Consider the following 21,546-nt stretch of genomic DNA (forward strand, 5'->3'; position numbering starts at 1 on the left):
AAATTAGCTCTTTAAATATCGGAACAGGTTTAAATGGCATCCTATATAACGAATATACCCCTAATATCCTGGACAACAAATTTCTTGAAGAGTTGGACCTTGGTCAGATTTGACAAAGTTATACAGCCTAAGAGATTTTGTGTATAATCAATTGACATTGATTGACCATTGAGGAACAAAATAAGTTGGGTACAAATCTAGTCACGCTGTGCAGCTGGACACATCCAACCAACCACCGCTGATCGCTTTAGGTATGCAGTAACTATTTAGGTGATCGGTTGGATGTAATGCACTGCGACAAATTGTGAGCGGCTAATACTTTGAATGGTCGGTTGGAAGTATTTCTAGTTATGCACCGTAGCTGGTTTCGTCCAACCGAATATCATTGACCACTTTAGGCAACCATTGCTGCCAACGCGTAATACTTGATTCGTCATGCCGATATGTGTTGTTATATATAATAGATGATTTGTCTACTTCTAGGTGTTTGTGATGCGATTCAGTGAATCTATACAGATTTTTTTCCATACATCACATGCAACTCAACAAGTGACTAGAAAATATACAAAAGCTACTTGCCATCGAACAAGTAGGTGTATGTTTATAATTAATGTTTCCTGAATATTCATTGCTTATAAAATAAGGTGATAAATCATACTGTCACATTCCATTCGTAAAGTTTCATCAAGTTTAGTGTTGTGTGATTAGCGGATTGCCGCTTATCATAGAAAAATATCATTACCAACGTAGTGAGTTTGATAAAAAGTGTAATTTGAAAGTTGGATTTTCTGTGATCCCGTTTATGTATGTAAATATTTTTATCAAAATTCCGGCTGCATAAATTGCACACCAACCGTAAATTTTCATGTCCTGGGGTGACCCATAATCTCCATATCCGGAAGTTATTTCCAGGCAAAATTGTTGAGCAGGGCCGTAAACTTTTACTTCCTATTAGAATTTACTGCATGCTTCACGTATAATGCAATTTTCCTTACCGAATGCCTCTTCTATGCAGTCTGAGCATTACTATATAAAGTTTCCGAATATTTCCAGTCAAGTCTCTTGGCTATTAGCATAATAGAGTAACACTATTCTCTTATCATAGACGTTTTTTAAACAAATATACTACGTGTTTTAATGGCCTCTATCAGAATCCCTTTTAACGATCCGTTAGCATTAAAGCGTCATAACTTTTTGGCCTTATAAAACTTCCTGGCGACCGTAAAATACAGAAAACTTCCAAATACGATTTTAACGACCCCACAGAGGGATTTCAAAACTTCCATTTGAAGAGACCTCAGGGAACAATGTTATCTTGATAATATTATTTTTTGAAATATAAATTTGGCTCGGAAACATAAAAAGCTTCCCGCGGTTGGTGGCAAATTTTGATTAAGATTAAGATTTCATGCTGAAAGCTTGTAGTTAACAACGAGTTGTAAAAGTCGTTCAAAGAATTGTTAATGAAGCTTAATTTGAGGTTTAAGCTCCGGATTAAGATGCAAAGTAAAAGTCTTTAACTTCTCTTTCTGAATTTCTCTATCTCCGACGCACACTTAAAATTCTTTTACAAATTTTCCGTTTGGCGCGTATAAGTTAACTCTGTTCATTGAGCCTCAACGATCAGAAGCTAAACTATTTTGCACAATTACTATATAAATTCAACATTTTGCCACATGAAACTTATTGAGGTATAGATTTAGCCTCCCAGTCATTGGTAACTCCGAACTAGGTTGAATATTGAATTTGGCCAGCTGGTTAAAGAGGCTCTAAAAGCAGATTTATGGTGGTACAACTGTACTCTATTTAACCGCCCTAACGGTCCATTAAAGGAAATTTAGCACCTACCAGCAATGGACTTACATTGTAACCGGTTTGTTCAGATTGCATTCGATATATTTATCTTTCAGATTCAATCTCCTATTCCTTTGGAACCGTCAAAATAAACACCCACTTTTTAAAAATATGTCAATGTGTACGTAAATAAGGCTGTTTCCAAGCTTTTAGTAACTTTAAACGATAAGGGGAAAAGATACAAAGACTCGACAAATCTGGCAGGGGTGCATTCGTGGCAGGGGAGAAACAATCTTGATAAAGGCAAAAACGGTGTTTCCTAACTAACAGGCAGTTAACACTGTTCTCTGGTTAATAATACTCACCCCTCCAGGCAGTTACCCAAAACCCAGCTGATTTTCAGTGATTTATTTTCTTATTTATTATGGCATCCAGTTTTTCCGAGCTTCAAGGCAAAACAGATTATTCGAAAGAACTTGGAATTGGCACGATAAGATTTCCCTTCGAGTTTTAAATAGCCTCAAATAATAAAGGAAATTAAAACGAGGGCTGCAATCCGGTAATAGGCGAATTATACTCCAAATCATAAGTTAAAGGGACACATTTATCTTCGAACTACCGGGTTTATAAGGGTCCATCTTGATTGGTCTGATTCAAGAGGAGATTAATTGAAATGCCACTGGGAGGTTTCTAAATGAAATACAGCGCTTGTAAAAAGAGAAAAAGAGAACGAAAAAATGACAACAAGACGTAGGAGTTTCAAATCATCTTAACGCAAACAATTTTTTATATGCAAAATATTTCAGTTTTCATAGAGTTAATTGTTACTTGAATTCGGTTGTTAGGCGTTTATCACAAAATATAAAAAAATATATTTCGTTTATCTGAGAAGAAAAAACTTGAAATTTTAATCTTTTTGTAGCATAAACATCGTAAAAGAACTTACGAACAAGTGTCTCTAATACTTGTCGAGAAATATTCAAATCGACCTATTGATAGATGTGTAGTTTGTCGGATCAATAAAAAATTACAACAAACTGGAACTGTGAACTCCAAAGTGTGGAAAACTTCGAGAACTAACTGTTGGCGAGAAAGCACTAGATATTCCTTTATCTATCGATGAAAACTTATACATATCCAATACAGTCTATGAGCAAAATTGCCGACGAATTTGATATATCTAGAAAATCAATAAGCAAACTGTACAACGAGAAAAAATCCCCCTGTACAAAGATTTCCTTGCCCAAGAGGTGACATCTGAAGATTTTGATAGCAGGATGGAATTTTGTGAATTGAGACAAGACAAAATTATTCGGGATAACAGGTTCTTTTCTAGAATTTTATTTTCGGACGAAGCAACGTTTTCCTTAAATGGATATATTCATCCCTAGTGGCCTAGAGGCAAACCTCATTTAATGCAGATCCTGCACACACAACTTCCGCAAAAACTCAATATATGGATGAGTATAATCGGCCACCCGTTCATCGGTTCATTTTTCACAGAGGAGAACTTAAACAACGCATCATACTTGCACTTATTCCAATATGAAATAGTTCCATCAATCGCCGCAATTTTTCCTGGAAGAAATGGGGAACAAATAACCGACAATGTTCGGTTGATTGAGTATTGAACAAGATGATGCACCACAATATTATGCTATGGCTATGAGAGAATATCTCGACGAGATTTTCCCTAAGAGATAGATCGGTAGAAGAGGCGCAATAGAATGGCCGCCAAGATCTTCAGATTTTACGCCCTTCAGTTTTTTTTTGTGGCGTCACCAAATTGGGTTCGGTTTAGAAAAATAGACCACAAATTTTAGATGATTTACTTCTTATAATTCAAATAAAATTAGAATTAGTAACAGAAGTAACAGTGGATAATTGCATAACAGAGTTCGAAGAACGACTGAGACGTTGCCAAATTGTTACCGGAGCCCAGTTTGAGTATGTATTGTAGGAGTATCATTTTTGTTTGATGATGTAATGAGTCCTTTTATTTTGTATCTTAATCGTTTTATTTCTCAACAAAACTGTCGATACACTTTTAGCCCTGAGTGTACCGTTGTATCCTTCATTGAATTACCTTTAATTTGATATACTATATAACGGGTACCTTTCTAATTGAAAATTAAAAGTTAGAAGAGATAGCTGGATAGGGGTGAAAAATTTTAAAATTGAAAATAATGCATTAAATGCCTTTTTTTTAAATAAAGTTATATGGGCGTGTTTTAGATTTTTTTTTGTAAATATCAGGTTTATAAAAGTTATAATCGCGTTACAATACTTTTTACGAGCGCTGTATATTCAGCTTTGGAGTATGCTTTAATAATATATTGTGTCAGTTAAGAGGGCCCGGATGTATACCTATGTCGGGGAATTTATATTTGAATTTACTAATGGTTCCACAAGCAGAAAATTACAATTAAACTTTTCGAACTAATGTTAAAAGGGTGAACTCAAACTACTGGCAATATAGCGTCCATTATCCCAATCTAGATTTATGCGCACCGCCTTGAAACTCGATTACCAGGAATATAAAGCAAACTGACTTAACAATAAACTACACGAGTTTTGAGTCGGAGAGATAAGCGTCTAAAATTTAACATCTTTATTTAATCAGACCTCATTAATCTGTTAAAGTGGCTAATACAGTAGATACAATAATGTAACTGTAGAATCGTTATCATTTAAATAACAGTATAAATGAGGCCCTTAAGTTACGTCAAGCAACGTAGATTTCAATAGATCGGCCCTTAGGTTATAAAAGTAGAAAAAAATTATTAATATTCATTCGGAAATAAAGAAAAATGGGGTAAAGGATGCCGAAGGAACTACTAAGGGTTAATTTGCTCAATTTAGAACTCAACCTGAACTTGATCTTTTAATTACTCAAAAGAACACTTTCCTCGAGCATATAAAAATCTACTGTTGTCACAATCCACTTAAATGTGTATTTACTTTTTTCTTGCTAGAGAGAGGGCCTCATTGCCATCGCAGGGACAATCTTACATTCAGTAATGAAATATACATATATGTGTTGATATAAACTGATGACTTCGCACACGACATTGGATCAATTGAAAATATTCTCTTATAATTCGATACCAACTTTTTCCTGCCTAATTTTGAAGGAGACTGATTTTTTTCCGTTACCAAGGCAACTACAATATTACATATGTTTCACATTTCAGCACTTGCAGTACATCAAATGCAATATCTGTAGATCTATATATAATTCTACGTATTTTCTATCAAGCAGATTCGTTTTGTTCTAAATCTATTTTTCAGTTTTTGAGATAACAGAGTATATAGTTTCACATATTTCATTCTTTGAGTGACTATAAATTCTAAATGGTTTAAAGTAGAACGGCACGATTTGTTCTCATTTATTCGTAATTTATAAATTCAGATGTTTATAAACACTGCAGGTAGCATATAAATGGAGAAAAACTTTTGCAAGCGCCCAATTGCGTGAATATTTCAATTGAATACATTCCATGTTTTCATGCTCACAGTTCGTGTCCAGCTTCATATCAAATTCTGACTTACCCATATATCTTTAACACGTTTTTTCGAAGTTCTATGAATAGACTGCGTCATATCGTTGCCTCAAAGGAATCAATTATGTAGCCATATTTCAATACCTCATAAGATACCTTCACCTAGATTCGATTGGTACACAAAAAGAAGTTTGCCGGAAACCGCCAATATTTCTCAGTCTAGCAACATTATCGATCTCCAGTATTTTCCAGACCAGAAAGTCAGGAATTCATGTGGAAGAGTGAAATCTTCATTTCGTCACCGAGGAAGGAATATTTCAAATCTTTTCGTGCTACAAGACTAAGATTAGTTCTTTATTTAAATTGTGCCTTATTAGCTTTAATGCTCATAAAAATTAACAATTCCTTGGAATTTGATCATTTTCAGTGTTTTTTGTTACTGAAATTTTACCCAATTAAATATCGCACTGATCCAATCTCCGCGTTGACCTTCGCTTGCGCGGAAAAATAATAATCGAGAAATCCAATAATTTCTTTTTAACGTTCGTTGATGGAAATAAAAATGGGTAATATATATGTATAATATTCTATACAGGGTGTCTGTAAAAGGTCTGTATAAAATCCTATCACATATTCCTGGGGTGAGAACATAATAGTTTAACCTAATTTGTCTAATCCAAAAGTGGACGATTTTCGAAATGCAGGGTGTCAAAGTTAAGATTAAAAAAACCGAAAAAAAAGTTGTGTCTAATCAATGAAGTAAAAGTAGATTTTTGTCACCTTGAATGCATATCCAGTCTATAAGATAGAGAAATAGGTAACTGAAGAATCACATCAAGATGATATTCTATAAGAAAAATAAAAATACGATGGTAATGTTTACACAAAGTTGCCTAGTGAAGTGGCAATTAAGAAGTTGACATTTTTACTGATTGAAATCTCATTAAAATCTTTTGATTTTTCATTAATAATCGTGAGTAAAATTCAGAAAGCAGAGATGGTTTTAAAGAGAAAATTCCCTAAGTTTAACAGTTCTATCCGTTTAATGGCGACCATACACTCTTTTTTTACGTTTTTTTAGTGATATAGTGTAACGAGATTGTAGGTATAAAACTACAAAATTTCAAATTGAGGAACGACGATTATTGTAAACAGAGAGGTTTTCCGAAAAATTTCCCAACAGTCTCTAGAATTTTTTGGTTTACTACCACCAATAATACAATATATCTTGTTGGCCTTTAAATCTTGATTTTTCTTCTGTAAATGTTTTAGACAACATTTAACCCTTGTGCAAAAGTAAGTAAAATTTCTAATTTAACGAAGTATATAAATGGAGACCAAATAACTATAATAATAAATTTTACAATCAATTGAACAAGCACATCTCTATAGATTTGCAAAATATTTTATAGTTTTTCCAAAAGCTCTGAGAAAAAGTTATAAATCATCGCCAATGGATGGAGAATTAATCGAGAGTTTATCGACATATTACAAATTTTCAATTTCAAAATCTATTACTCTTAAGTCCGGATTTTTCGAGCATTTGAATCATCCATTTGCGTTCACCGTAAATATGACAAACATTCCAGAGTTTCTCTGAAGTACATTGCTGAACAATTTACGTTGTCGATATGTCTCAAAAAAGGTGCTATACTCTCTAACACCGAAATTTGAAAAATGTCACTGTCTTTGTTACATATTGTATTTAAATATGTTTCTTGACATAAAAAATTAGGTACTTGCTGTGCGCATATAATGTAAAAAACGAATAAAGTATTGGCTGAGAGAGATAGCAAAAAATATTTTATATCACGCGACCGAAAATGTATTTAGCAGCACTCCCCCTGCGGCTCGTCCGGCAAAATACTATTTTCCGGTCTTGCAACGTAAATAACTACTATGTCAAGAAGTCCACTCTTTTTATAGCAATTTCTGAACTATGCTCCACAAGGCTGTTTTTTACCAATAATTATTACAATGCCAAAGTTACACCAACACGAAAAAAACCCAAAACTTTTCATGTAATTTCGAAAAACTCCTAAAAGCAGAGGGAGTTTTTCATAATATTTATCTTCATCAAAAGACTAACCTTGTAAACCTTTTCGGCGAATACCCCGCATAAAAATTTCCTTCAATCCCATTAAGCGAGCGGCTTTTTCAGTTGTTGAGCTTGGTATTTTACCCTCTCTCTCACTTTATGCTGTGGATTCAAAGAATGTTCGAGGAGTTTATATTATTTCCCTTAAAAAATTCTTATTTAAAAAGTTTAACATTTATCTACTTATAAGAATTACTACTCGGGCTTTTAGAAAAGTTTGCGTGAAAGTATGGAGATCTCGAAAGGTGTTTGCACGATTTCTCTTCGAATCCGTGTCACCCCAAAGAGGGAAAGTGTGAAAATAGATGGCACGTCACAAATACAGGCGTTTATTAAAAAACTTCCCGACGTATCTGCTTTGAATACACACCGAGTGATTCTTAACGCTAGACTGATCTTTTCCTCGCTTATTTTCAAGGTTCATCTGCTTCTCCTCTAATATTATGAGATTCGTTTGATGTCGTTTCATCCCCTGGTCTTGGGATTATCTAAATTGGATTCTCCGGCTAACCCGCATGCAAAACAGCAATATATTGCTCAACAAGACTGTTCAAAATAAGTAACGAATGGGTAAAAGTGTCAGGGAAAGAAACTGAGGAAATTAAAATTTATCACCTCTGCGGCCTAGGTGAGACAGTCACTTCCACTGGGATTCGTAAATTTTGAGATCATTAATTGTAGTTTTGGAGACAGTTGAGAAGCAGAGACACGCCGCAACTGGTAAATAAAATATAAAGATGAAATAATGTGGTCCATAACTACATTGAAATATTAAAAGATCTTTGTCATATTTGCTTCTAGTGCACTGTGAGGCACTTCATCTTAAATAGTTTCCTATTTTCTCTAGATTGATTATTTTCGTTCGGGCTGGCAAGCAGGAATTAGCTAATTTTCTAATCTCAGGAGATTTTGCGGAGAATGTCCTGTAAGATGAGCAAAATTCGCTATAAATTGAAGAGGAAATTTCTGCTTTGGAAAGCAATTACTTAAACTAGCTTGAGAGATTTGGGCTGCTTATGATATTACTTATGTGCTGTGAGGTTTACAGTTTGAGACTGAGCAGGGTGGTAGCGGATTAATAATTAACATTGGAAATGCAGGATAATGTAAACCTATTTTTATGTGGAAAGAGAAAACCAATATTATCGAGCAGACATAGCGGGTTGCTTTTAGTTCGGGTTAGTTCAGGTAAAGATAAAATTTATCCCGTAAAAGCGCCTTCCTCGTATATTTCTTTATTGAAACCTGAGAGAAGTTTATATCTTCATATTGCAACGAATAAGCGGGAAGAAATGTTATAGTATGCAACTTACCATACCACATTACTCGTAGTAAAGTATATAATGTAAAAATTTTAAGGGACTTTTACTCAATTTTTGGTATATACGAATATATATATATATATATCGGGAAACTAAAGAAAAGGTTATTCGAAAGATTAGTTGATTTCGGGCTTACAATTAGATAAATGTTTTTAATTTTAAATTTTTTTAAAATAAATTTTCTAATTTTTTTTATTCTTCAACATCTGCTCTTCTTAAAATCAACATTACACCAGCCTATGTTGTAATATGTAAGTGTTAAGTGATCATAGGAAAAATTATCTCCGCAAATACGTGATTACTGATAAACTAATTTAAAAAGATCTGGAACTACTTTTTGGTAGTTTCTGCAATAATTAGTATAATTTACAAAATTACATATAGGTACCTTTTTTCCGTATTTCTTTTCTATTATGCTAATAATTTGATTTCGCTCTGATTGCCCCTGCATAGCATTTTTCTATGGAAAAAGGACTGTTCACTAATATTTACAAAGGACTCAAAGACGAACACAAATATCTTTTAAATTTCAATGAAACACCCCGTGAGCAAAATCTTGGCGATTAAGCACTGAAAATATTCACTTTGAGCTCAAAACTTATGAAATAGTTCTAAAATTTCTATAACTATATTCGATTTACCTGATTAAAAAAACAGGGGCGACTCCATTAAGGGATTAAAAATTCAAGCGGATAACTTTTTTGTTTATTTCAGAAACTGCAAAAGAGTAAAAGAAACAAAATAGATTGGCAGAACTAAGGCAGCGATTTTAATATTTGACTTCCAAAAATGGGCGAGCGTTTTTGATGGTTAATTTAAGGGTGTCGGTAGATAGTCATGATAAGTCATTTAGTTTGATAATGTTATAAACTGAATATTATATAATTTGAAAAAGAGATACTTGAAAAATAAATGTTTGGCTTGACTTTTCTATAATAACACGTGACTTGACATCAAGGCTTTTTTGGCAACAGGAAAATACCGAGTCTCCTAGAATAATGTGAATTTATAATACGTTCTGCAAACTTGAAGTAGTTTACTATTTTCCTCCTAAACTTTAGACAAACATCTTAAAAATGAAAGAAAATTTTAATAATTCAGAATCGTTTCCTCATGAAGATTTCAATAGATTTGACAACGCTTGCCTAAGAAAATCCGACTTGTTCGGAAATTTTCCAAAATATTCAACGTTTCCTTGCTTTACTTACGAATATTGCTTTTATTCAATTAAGTATAATATTTTAACTAAAATTTTCCTCCCTTACAATCTCTCAAATTCAATTAAGCAACAGAGACAGCAAAACCAACAAAATTAAAACACAATTTCTTCATTTTCAGTCCCAAACAATCGGAATTCCTTTTTTCGGTCCCATATTGAATTAATGAATAAATTGTGCGAATAACCCTTGATAAAGGAAAAGAAAGGGCGTAAAACGTGATAGAATGTAATCGTGCTCGACGAGTCAAAAGCCCTTCTTAAGTACTTACACGAGGTTGGAATCTCGAATTTTTAATTTAGGCCTTGGTTGTGAGGGTGGTGGCGATTTTTTAATTATCCTTTGGCTTCAATGAGGGAAATATTTTGAAAAGATACTCCTTTTTTCAGAGTGAGGAAAACTAAAATGAGACGGATGCCGGGTTTAATGAATTGGGTTCAATGGCGTAAGTTGTGGCTTTAATTTCACATAACAAAATATTATTCGGTGGATAATGAAACAATACAGAAATGCACTATCAGAATTAACACAAAAAATAAACTATCTTTTACGAACACATTTTATTAAATTTCAATTTCTGCATGGGAATATTTAATGTATTCATCAACAATAATATTCCAAGTATTACACCACATGTTATTGAGGATTAAAATAATCTTTTATCCTTTCAGCAATATGAAGTATAACTAGTCAATTTTATGAGCAAATGCAAACATCTTCCATTGTAAACAATTCATTTCAATCCTGTAATATTCCATAAAACATGAATTATTCATTATTTGATGTTATTCAAACGAATGCAAGAATTTGGTTTGCATTTTATAATGACAGGGTTTTGGGGCTTTCGAAGGTTAGAGAAATACCCTCAATGTAAGCAATTCTGCATTGTTTAGGGAAACGTGGCTGTATGCAGAAACAGGGGGAATTAAAAGGAAATAAATAGAAACATCATGCTGAAAAAGGAATTTTCTTTTTATCAGCTTTGGGGTTAAAGAGGTATTTCAGAACTTTAAAGACTCATCTGTACAGGAGTAGTAAGCAATTTTTGTCCTGTTTATGTTATATGGACAGGACAAAAGTGTTGAAATTTTTTTATATTGAATTTCCATAATGCATATATGATGAAAAGAGACATTCTTCAACACTGAAGCTAACAGAAGTTTATACTATTGCATAAAACAACTGCTTTTTATAAAACGAACTAGATTTGGGTGCGTTTGAAACAACCCTGGTAATGCATTTCTTATAACAAAAAAGTTATAAGAAATTGTATGTACATTTTACATACTTGCTAAAATAAAAAATACTGTTTCATTAAATTAATAATTGTCATTAATAAATTGTTGCTGTTTAATATCGAGCACCTATTTAGACGCGTTATGATCATTTAAATTCGCCATATTTCTAAAATGGCCTAGCTTAGCAAAATAAATGGGGTAAATACCTTCTATCTTTAGAAATGATAGATCTATCGATAATACCGCTTAAAATCACAATTATTACATTTGGAAAAAAAATGAGGGCATAAAGAGCCCCTTTATAGGCTGCAAATAACACCTTCTTTTCCCAAACTCAAATCTCATGAAATGTTCTTTTTTGCGGTCTTTAAAAAATAGATACAAAATTTAAACAAGATATCTTTAAAACTACTCGATTTATTTACAGAAATTCAAATAAAAAAATTAACTTTTATTCCCTCTATATCCAAATAACATTTTTATAAGGCAAGTTATGTTAAAACTTATTATTTTCATGTCTAGATTATAAGATTCCTTTGTGGCGCATTCTTCACGGAACATCCTGTATAAAAGAGTCGTCCTTTTATAAAACGTTTTCGATTTTTCCTGGCTAGATCCCAAGGGTATAAATGTGGAATAACCGTTAATGGATTTTGATTGATGTAGTGGTAATGGAAGGTCGTACATATAAAATTACTATCCTTTCAAAAAACGAGAACTCATATTTTTAAATATCAGATAAAACTGTATAAACTGGCCTCCCTTTTATTAAACTACCAGTAAGGGTTTTTGGTCTCGAAAATAAAGAAACAGAACTGCGAGAATAAACATTGATTACTTGCAATAGCTGACCTTTAATAAAATCATTGACTAGTAAAGTTTATCTCCAAAACTCAACTGGATTAATCTGGAAAACAAAGATGTCCTAACTTAAACTAAATCTAAGAAAAACGAAGGCTGTATAAAACAGCTTCCCTTTTATCGGACTAATAGTAAATCATTGTTTTTTTGCTGCCAAAACCCAAAGACATGATCGAGGATACAATTGCTAATTGATTGTCTTCAAGGTTGCCGAAAACAAAGAAGTGCATAAAATAGCCGCCCTTTCATAAAAAAAAAATTAGTAAGTACTCCTTTTCACTGGATAAAACTTAATGCTGTAATTGATGTTAACCCCGAATAGGTGAATGTTTTTAAATAATGACAAAAACAGGGTGATTTATAAAAGAATCGTATTTCGTACAAGACTAATCAAAAATAAAATTTTTCCTGTCGAAAACCTAAAGACATTCGAAGGATCAAATCTGAATGCCTAGAAATTTCTACAGAGCTGAGAAATCAGACAGTTGTATCAAATGGCCGTCCTTTCATAAAACTAATTGAAAACTAATGAATTGTTTCCTGTCAAAAACTTAAAGTTCATAAGATCTCCCATGACAACCAAATTTGATATTGCATATTGAAAATTCGTGAAGCTAATTACTTAAAAGAATTTATGAATTACCAATTTCTTGCTAATAGCTGCAATTTTGACTGTAAATTCTATAATAATAAAATTTTAAACTTCATACACCGTCGGGATTTTACATCGGCAGTACCGTATTGCGGAACTATTTCGACTGTTCGTGACCTTCACATTCCTCAGCAGTGAAACAACACTCGTAATTGTGCACGTCACGACCCTTTGTTATGGGGACCTGTGTACGATACGTACCATCATCTCTTACTTTTTTACCTTTAAGGCAACACAAGTAGACAGATGATACGCATAAATATTTTAGTTATTTAGAAATTAAATAATCAATTAATCCATAGGTACCATTAATTGAAGTAATAAAAAGATTTATGGAAGACCTGACCACTGCTGGAATAGTGCAGGATACGGTGGATTGGTTACATAGAGGACGCATCAACTCGTTAAAAGTTGAAGGAAATATTTTTCGTGAAAATGCTGGAACTCGTCAAATATTATTTTTAATTGTGCATTTTTTTTAATTAAGAGACATGTATATAGAGTTACCTATGTAATAGATAAGCGTACTTTTTTATTTTTTTCTTGTGGAACTCCATGTACATTAGAACGTTTTTGAGTTCTCTAAGAAATTATAAACATATTTCATGTAAATTACTCATGTCTAAATCCAACAACAATTTTCAAAGAAAAATTGCAAAAAATAGAAATAACAATACAACTATCAATGCCTAAAAAATAATAATATAAACTACTTCAATCTAATCTCTTAAATGTTCAAACTGTGTCCCGTTGACTTCTTGAACGCTAGACAAACCGCACTTCAAATTCCTCAAGAACATTTCTTGTCATTTGAGAAGGTATTTGTTCAACTTCTTGAGTAATTTTATTTTTTAACTCTTCACTATTGTTGTATTGTATATATGTGTACTCTATGTTTCAAACAACCCAATAAAAAAATCTATAGAAGTAAGTTCAGGCAATTTAACAGGCCACTCCAATTTAAAATATTTCAGTAACTGTAGAATTTAGACGTGGGTGTGAAATATGTTTAAAATTTCTCAAAGAACTCAAAAATGTCATAATATACACAGGGTTTAATATAAAAAAAATGGAAAAGTAAATTTATCTACTACACGGCTGATGCTGTACACATGTTTATTACGTTAAAAAATTCATAACTAAAACAATATTTGAAGAGTTCCTGCATTTTCAGGAAAAATATGTTCTTCATTTTTTGACGAATTTAAACGAGACTTTTGATCCTCTGTGTGTAAGAGCTGTCTTTTCTCATAAGGAGTAGTGTCAGAGCCTGAAGATATAATGAAAAATATAATAAATATTAATAAGAAATTTTAAAATTTGCAAGTAATAGAAACTAGTTGGAAATTATTCTTTTTGATGTAAAACCGGAAGTTACGATCGAAGAAATAAGTCTGAATGGAAAGTAATCAATATTTGAGGCTATAGAAGGGCGTATAAAATGGCTGCCCCTTTATACAGGGTATTTCTAAATGTCCTTCAAGCTTTCTTTGAACGACATTTCCAGGCCTTCGTCCGGAAATGGTTTGATACGGATATACAGGATATGTAGCACTCAATCCAAAATTGAACCAAATATTGTAGTAGTAGTAGTAGTAGAAAATCTTTATTCACTTAAGAAAGAGCTATCATTGGCCTCATTGGCCTTTCTGTCCATGATAAAATATTTTGCCTTTCTTCTTTACAATTTAATCAAATATACACAAAAAAGAAAAGAATAGAAAAAAATCACAATTCTTGGAAATATTTCAGCAGTGTAATGGAAGGGAAGACGAAGCGAGATTGTCTTCTTTGCCTTGTTAGGCAAAGAGAGTTAAATATAGCCTAATTGTACTGGTTGTTTTTCCATTTGGATTATAGTCGTAGTAATATTTCCATTATTGTAGCCATTATTGTCCGTTCATATAAACGTACTTTGGATGAATTGTGGAGGGGGTTCTCTGGATGTCTTATCTTGGTAATTAGTTTCAGTGCAACCTATTTTCTAGTTTGTATGTGCTGTCTTGTTTCTGTAGCATTTGCTCTTAGTATATGTGCAGAGTCCAGTAGTGGTCTGCAGATGGATTTGTAAATTTTGGTAGCCATTGGGATACCAATTTTTTTGTTTTCGTATGTCAAAGTTCTAAAATGTTTAATTTTTCTAATGATTTTCAAGTCTTGTGTTTTGCACGTATTTGGTGAGTTTTAATTCATTATCATTTGTTATGCTTAGATATTTTATTTCCAGTTTTGGTTTCGTTTGGTGACCGTGACTGTTACTATTGTTGGAGGGTTGTCTTTTATATGATGGTTTGGTAGAAGCAGTTGATTTCTGGTGACGTTTGGTATTAGTTTCCACATGTAAAACCAAGTCATAGTGGTGTTCGTGAGAGTCTACAGTTTTTCCACCGCGTTCGTCGTGGTTTTGTCATGCGTGATAAGTGTGGTGTCATCAGCTCATTGCAGTATATATTCTGTTTTGTCAAAGTGATTCTTATCTTGTAGGTTATGGTTGTATAAGTCGTAGCAGTAAGTGTTGTAATGCAATGACGGGAGTGGCGAGCCCTGTAGGAATCCCTGTTCAGGGGAGAAGTTAAAGGAAAGGGTGTTGTTTATGCATACTCTCTAGGTGTCGGTTTTTTATTAGGTTAAATATTGTATTAAACCATATTTTAACTCCTGTAAATCGGTAACTAACTATTTCTAAGGTATTTTTTTTTATATACAGTCAGCCCTAGAAATTTCTATACAACATTTTTCAACATCCTGCATAATCAGTTAGAAACGTTTTTCTCGCATAAAACTTACAATAATGAAAAACCTGTAACTAATAGAGCATGTGGAATCATTCCTGATTTGATCCTGAACCAGATCAAAGTTTAAATGGTACATCAGAACAATATTCCCATCGAGAGAACCGCCCTAAAGTAACTTCACACTTGTTAAAACCCACCGATCTAATTTCAACCAATAAGTAAGTTTTGTAGTTCAAATCTAGTACTTAGCTAATATAACGAGCTTTCGAGCTTCGAAACATTTATCCCTTCAAGCGAAAAAGCTGCGGCTATTTTTACAACTTCCCTATTTACAATTTGCAACTTTGTAACTAACTGCAAAAGTTCGGCCATTAACGGGTTTCTTTAGATGATTTCGAATCGCGAAAATGAAAATTCTGCGACGAACGGTCTATGGGCGAGACCGTTTCAGATTCAGTCTCCCCTTTATTAAATCTCGGAAACGGCAATATTAAAACTGAGCTCTATTTTTTTATTTATTTTCTACGAGTTTGCCCTAAAGCGATGAAAATGTAGAAAATACACGATGCTTGATTTTTCGATTAGGCAAATATTTGGTTACGAGATTTGAGTTTTTAATTCCTTTTGAAGTTGTACAACTTCAATTTCATTATTATACGTTTCGGTTTATGCTCTCGGTAGTGGGAACGCATTGCTCTGTTCGGGTAAATTAAATGTTTTTGATTGAGGCAAATGTCAAATAAATCCCCAATGTAATACTTGCTTTTCCGACCCTTGAAATAGCAAACAGTAATATTTTGTTGGGATAGACCAAATGAAAATTACCGCAAATTTGATCCAAACTGTGCCTAAAACCCCCATAATATCTCTAAACCTGAATACATTGGATATAATCGCATTATCCTTATATCTTCTCTTAACAGTTTAAGTTCAAATTTGCTTACGAGACTCTGTGCTTTAGAGATGATTACCGTTATTTTTCCAGATAAAAAACTTATTATGGTGTTATAAAGAAAGACCATTTTAAGATAATCGAGTTAAACGAAATAAAAATTGCCTCAAGAGTTGAGGGATGTAGGTAGAAAGATAGTCGAGTTTCTATCTCAATATATCAAACAATTTTCGACCATATTCTGGGCAGACACGTCTGCGAGGGGTTTTAATAAAAGCCCAGACGTGAGGCTTATTTTAATACTCCTTATCCGTTAACGCAAAATGGAAATTTGACATATAAAACCAGGCAGGCGTTACGCCGAAGACGACGAGCACTTGCTCTAAAAATTTTAGAGGAAAATGTTAGATTATATTTACTGAATACGCCTTTAGCCTGAGAAACTATTTATAGGATCATGGTTCTTGTTAAACATATGATGATGTCGCTCCGGATGAGTTCCAAATTTCTTTCGCTCCTCGGATAGAAGCCCGTATCTTTTATCTGAACATAATATTTAACTCGTACTCCGTGTCCTACCGGCAATTTGCAGTAGAAAATTAAATTTTGACATAACTAGTACCTACTGAGTGGTTCAAGGCATAGTCATAGTTAGTCACCTAGTAAGTTCGAAAAGTGACACTTGACGGAACGAGGCTGAACGGTGTTCCGCAATCGAGTGCGATAAGGACACTTTCGCACGTATTAGGTACAATATTGTTCCTTCGAATGCATGCTAACTTTATTTTGCCCTATAAGGTGAATTAAACATTAGCGTGAGGTGACAGAGTTAGACGTACATGAGCGGCAAATTACTGCACGTACACTGATATTAAACACCTAGAAAAAGTTTTGACACCCATATATGCCACTTTGATTGATATGCGACAATTTTTTTACCGCACACAAGCTGGAAGGTGCTGCGTTCAGCTCACAAGTTCATGCTCTAAGACCATTTAAGCGCACGCTTCAAGAAAAAGTTTCTGTCTGATTATTGTAATTAACATATTCGCTGCCAAGAAGAACTCCTGTGTCCTCTGCGTATAGGCTTTGCAGTATCAGGACGCACATGGGTGTCCGCCATATTATTTATAATAATGAGTTTGTATAATGTCTATATCTATAATGCCTTCCTTTCAAGCTGCGAAGCGTTAAAAATTTATTTATACTCCAAATAGGAGGTAACTATCTCAATAACTTAGAGAGAAATAAAGAAAAATTTAAAATAAAATTGGAACGTAAAATCTTATCTCGGAAGGGAGCCACTTTAAGTTTAAGGTATAACCAGACTTCAGAAAAAGTTTTTATTAATAATTTTATAATATATAAAGTATAAACTATAAAGCTTTACGCTCTGCCCGCTGGCAAAATTGTGTCCGCTTCACTGTGACACGGAAGAGAATAAAATATGTGTCCGCTCTGATATAGAGCGACTGAAAATCCATGTTTCAATTAAGAACACTGAGTCGCACACAGGTGTCTTGTGACAAGTTCTTACGAAATAAAAAGGTTTTATGATTTTATGGTATACACCACACAAAAGACGTTTTTGTATGGAAGTTATATATGGAAGTAAAATATAAAGTTGTATTATTATGCGATACATGGTACTGACAGGTCGATGAGTAAACCAGCAAAAAACAATAAAAATCTAATTAGATCGTTCATCCTGATAAAATGCCAATAAATTGTGAAGCATCGATGATGTAAAATAAGAATTTTCGCTTTTCTGGTCCTATCTAATTTTCTAAATATTATGGAAAAAGTAATGAAAACTGTGCTACTGAACGAACGATAAATTGACATCAGGTTACTTTAAACCTTCACAATGCATCAATACATCACGACACACGTTGTGCTCTTAGTTCGATTGTCTTTGTCAATTACTCTAACATTAATCCGAGAATTCTAAGAAAAAATGTGATTGATTTCTTCAACATCATTTTAGTGAAATTACCCCGCCTTCGTCTTATTTCTTTACTCATGCTACTTCACCTTTTTCTGATATAAAACAGATACTGCCCTCCTGATGAACTATGGACGTGACAGTGATGTGAAAAAGCGATATTCTGAAGAGTAAATAGATGTCTAAAGACGGAAACTGGTTGTTTCGAGAGACGAAGCTTATATTTTTTCGAGTCAAAGGTCCTACATGTGTGCCCAATATATGCAAAAGTTGACGTTCGTATGCTGACTGATCTTGTACTTGGCACTTACAAGTTTCTAAGTTTAGACTAATATCCAGATGCTCGATTCGTTAACTTATGCTTACTGATAACTTGAAGCATGTAATCAACAAGTTTCCCCAATTGCTTCCATTGAAAATATAGGATTGAACTCGTACATTTCTCAGCCAGGAGGTTTATATTATGGGTTCTCAATATACAGTGCGTAACATTTAACCTGGAATGTGGAAATATCTCGAATGCGAGCCATCCTATAAAGAAATGTTTAATGTCTAGCTTTAATTGGATTGAATGGATAAGAGTAAATGTTTTATTTTTTTAAATATCGTTTATTTGTCTCATTTTAGTACTATAGATTTTTTTCTGTTGCATAAAAATTTTTGTTTCGTGGAGGTTGCAATTTAAGATGTAAATTGAATTTCGTTAATTGCGGTGTTTTCTGGCATGAATCGAAAATAATGTTTCAGGCAATTTTTTCTTATTTATAGCCGTATTGTTCGAATCTTAAAAAAATAGAGGTTTCCAGTTGAAATTAAAAAATTAATCACCTACCCGCCCAAACAAAGGGTCGAGGAATCAATTTTAAGACCAGCACATTTCCCCCTCGGAGTAATTAAAGCTCCATACTAAACGTTTTTTTAAAGGGTGCCTACACATATTTCGATATACCAGGTTAGTTCAGGTTAGTTAATGTTACACACTGTATATGAAGCTGAACGTTCAGTTTTCTTTTTCTTGGAGGTACAACTTCTTTGTTTAGTTTGTAATCTAACCATAGTTTTGTTTTCATGTTCCTTTCCAGAAGACGCTTACAAAAGGCTCTTTTACCTGTATAAACTTCTTAAAAATGTTGACATGATGTTGTAGTTTTCAAAGTGCCTAATTTGCCTCAACTTTTACTTTACACAATTCTAAAGGGATAACGCTACGTCCCATAACGTGACCAGTCACTTCCGCTAGTTTCAAAGCATGGAACAAAGGAAAGGAGTAATATAGCCTAAACATACTTAACTGCCCAATTATTATCGTAATTAGAGATTTCCAAACTTTTTCTTTTTTCATAAAGGCCAGCAGTATCCACGAAGAAAGCAAACTCAAACCGAATTCATAAAAGTCCGGAAACTTTTACAGTTTCCCCCTTTTTAGCAGCCCGCAAACTAACAGGAGTTTTCGCCTCCTTAGGGACATCAATTTCCGATTCCCTTCGAAAAATCGGGGGGAAAGTAAATCATAATAATCTTTGAAGGGCGTCGGAGATTACATCTGCTTTTGTTTTTTCCATCGAGCTTAATTAATGTCAATTCAAAATTAAAATTTGTGTACTTTAATACAATTGCGGTAAATGAGTTAAGAGGATTGCGTAGAAAGGTTGTTTGGCAAAGTATAAAAGCCATCGAAGCGCGAATTAAATGGTATTATACCCTCAATTTCCCTGAAGACTGGTTCGTGTTTGAAACTGCCAAAAAGTTATTTTGAATTCATTAAAGGACTAATAAGACTTCTTTATAAATTGAAAACAACTTTTGGAAACCTTCTTGCAAGGCGTTGAGCTCTAATGCACAAGCTGCTGTTAAAAGTAAATTTTGAACGTTAATTCAAAATCCTAAATTACTGTTTGCAAGGGGATGAAACAACAACTTTAGTTCGAATCTTGTTAATCTAAATTAAGACTAGTTAAAAGAGACTTTCAAGAGAATTTCATAAACCAATATGAAAGACAGGATAATCTAAATTCAAAACTTGTTAATTTCCATAGTAGAGCTCAAATAATTTAATTTACCTGCCCTCTAACCTGGGGTTAATAATCTGGAACATGTGATATTAAAATTAAAACATTAGCAACTATTATTGAATTAGATCTGCATAATAAATTTCTAAACCTGCTGAGTAATAAAAGGCATTTTATGCAAAATTAAAGTTGAACAAATCGCCATGCTCACGCACCTTTATTTTTACATGTGTTTGAATTACGTTAATCACAGGAGAACTTGATATACTCGCAAATTTATGGCTAGTCAACCGCCCAACTAGCTTTAGCTTCTAGGAAACGGCTTCAAGAAATATTTATTATTCACGAAATTGTATTATTCGGAAAGTATACACAGATATACTGATGCTTTATTGCATAATAGATCCGTTTTTTTCTCTGCTCCATTTTCTGCCATTAAGAAACTGTATATGAGTTTATTTTGAATTGGAAAACCACGGCAGATCAGTTCGTGAAAATGTAAAGCCGTTCTGGTTTTCAGTTTTTCGAAAGAACATCAGCTCTGCAAATGAAATATGCACATTTATTAACGATAATGTTATGTCCGTTGATTCTAATTGGCGTGCTGAACATTTTAATCAGAGAAGCAAAAAGTCAAAAAAATATCAATCACCATTAAAGAAACTGGGGTTTCATCCATTTGTAACAAAAATAATATTTTTGTATACGTTTGCATATCTCACTCAACTTCGCTCAAATAACAAACAATATATTAGGTTAAAAAATTTCTTCATGGATAATGACTTGTTTTATTCACGAATAATTGAAGTTCATTTGTGTCAGTGTCTATTGATGCACAAAAATATTTAATATTGATCGTGGTTGATGATATATTTAGTCACGAATTATTCAAATACATTTTTATACCACACCTGCTTTTATTACAGACATGAACACAGACTCGCTTGCACGCTCGTATCTTAAATATTAGCATGTAATTCATTTGCGGATTATTACCGGTTTTATCGACGAGTAATTAAAATAATCTATTACAAATAAATTATTTTTATTATCGCAGTAAGGTAGTAATGCTCATGAATAATTCTACTATAGTTTCCTGCATCGGGATGATTTATTTATTTAAATAACAAAGACATTATCTCTTGTGCATTTCATTTTAAATAAGTTGCTAGTAGAAATCGAAATATTTGACTTACGAATCATTCAAAATATCTTTTATGCCTCAGTGTGTTTCATTTGGTTGAAAAAATTTAAATATGTGTTCGTGCCTCACCAGTTTT

General features: G+C 33.2%; 1 protein-coding gene across 3 annotated transcripts in view; it reads right to left on the reverse strand.

Moving 5' to 3' along the window:
• The window catches only part of LOC136348117 (uncharacterized), a 140,139-nt gene that overhangs the window by 92,383 nt on the left and 26,210 nt on the right, over positions 1-21,546 (reverse strand). Inside the window, exons 1-2 of one of the 3 annotated variants that reach the window (XM_066298718.1) lie at positions 7,579-7,769; positions 7,387-7,497 (exon numbers count right to left, since the gene is read on the reverse strand). The exons of the other annotated variants lie outside the window; for them this stretch is intronic. The gene's annotated coding sequence lies outside the window, so the exon portion shown is untranslated. Of the gene's footprint in view, positions 1-7,386; positions 7,498-7,578; positions 7,770-21,546 lie in introns of those variants that run through there. 3 annotated transcript variants of the gene reach the window in all.

Source organism: Euwallacea fornicatus, chromosome 31, assembly GCF_040115645.1.
Source record: "Euwallacea fornicatus isolate EFF26 chromosome 31, ASM4011564v1, whole genome shotgun sequence".
Classification (NCBI taxonomy): domain Eukaryota; kingdom Metazoa; phylum Arthropoda; class Insecta; order Coleoptera; family Curculionidae; genus Euwallacea; species Euwallacea fornicatus.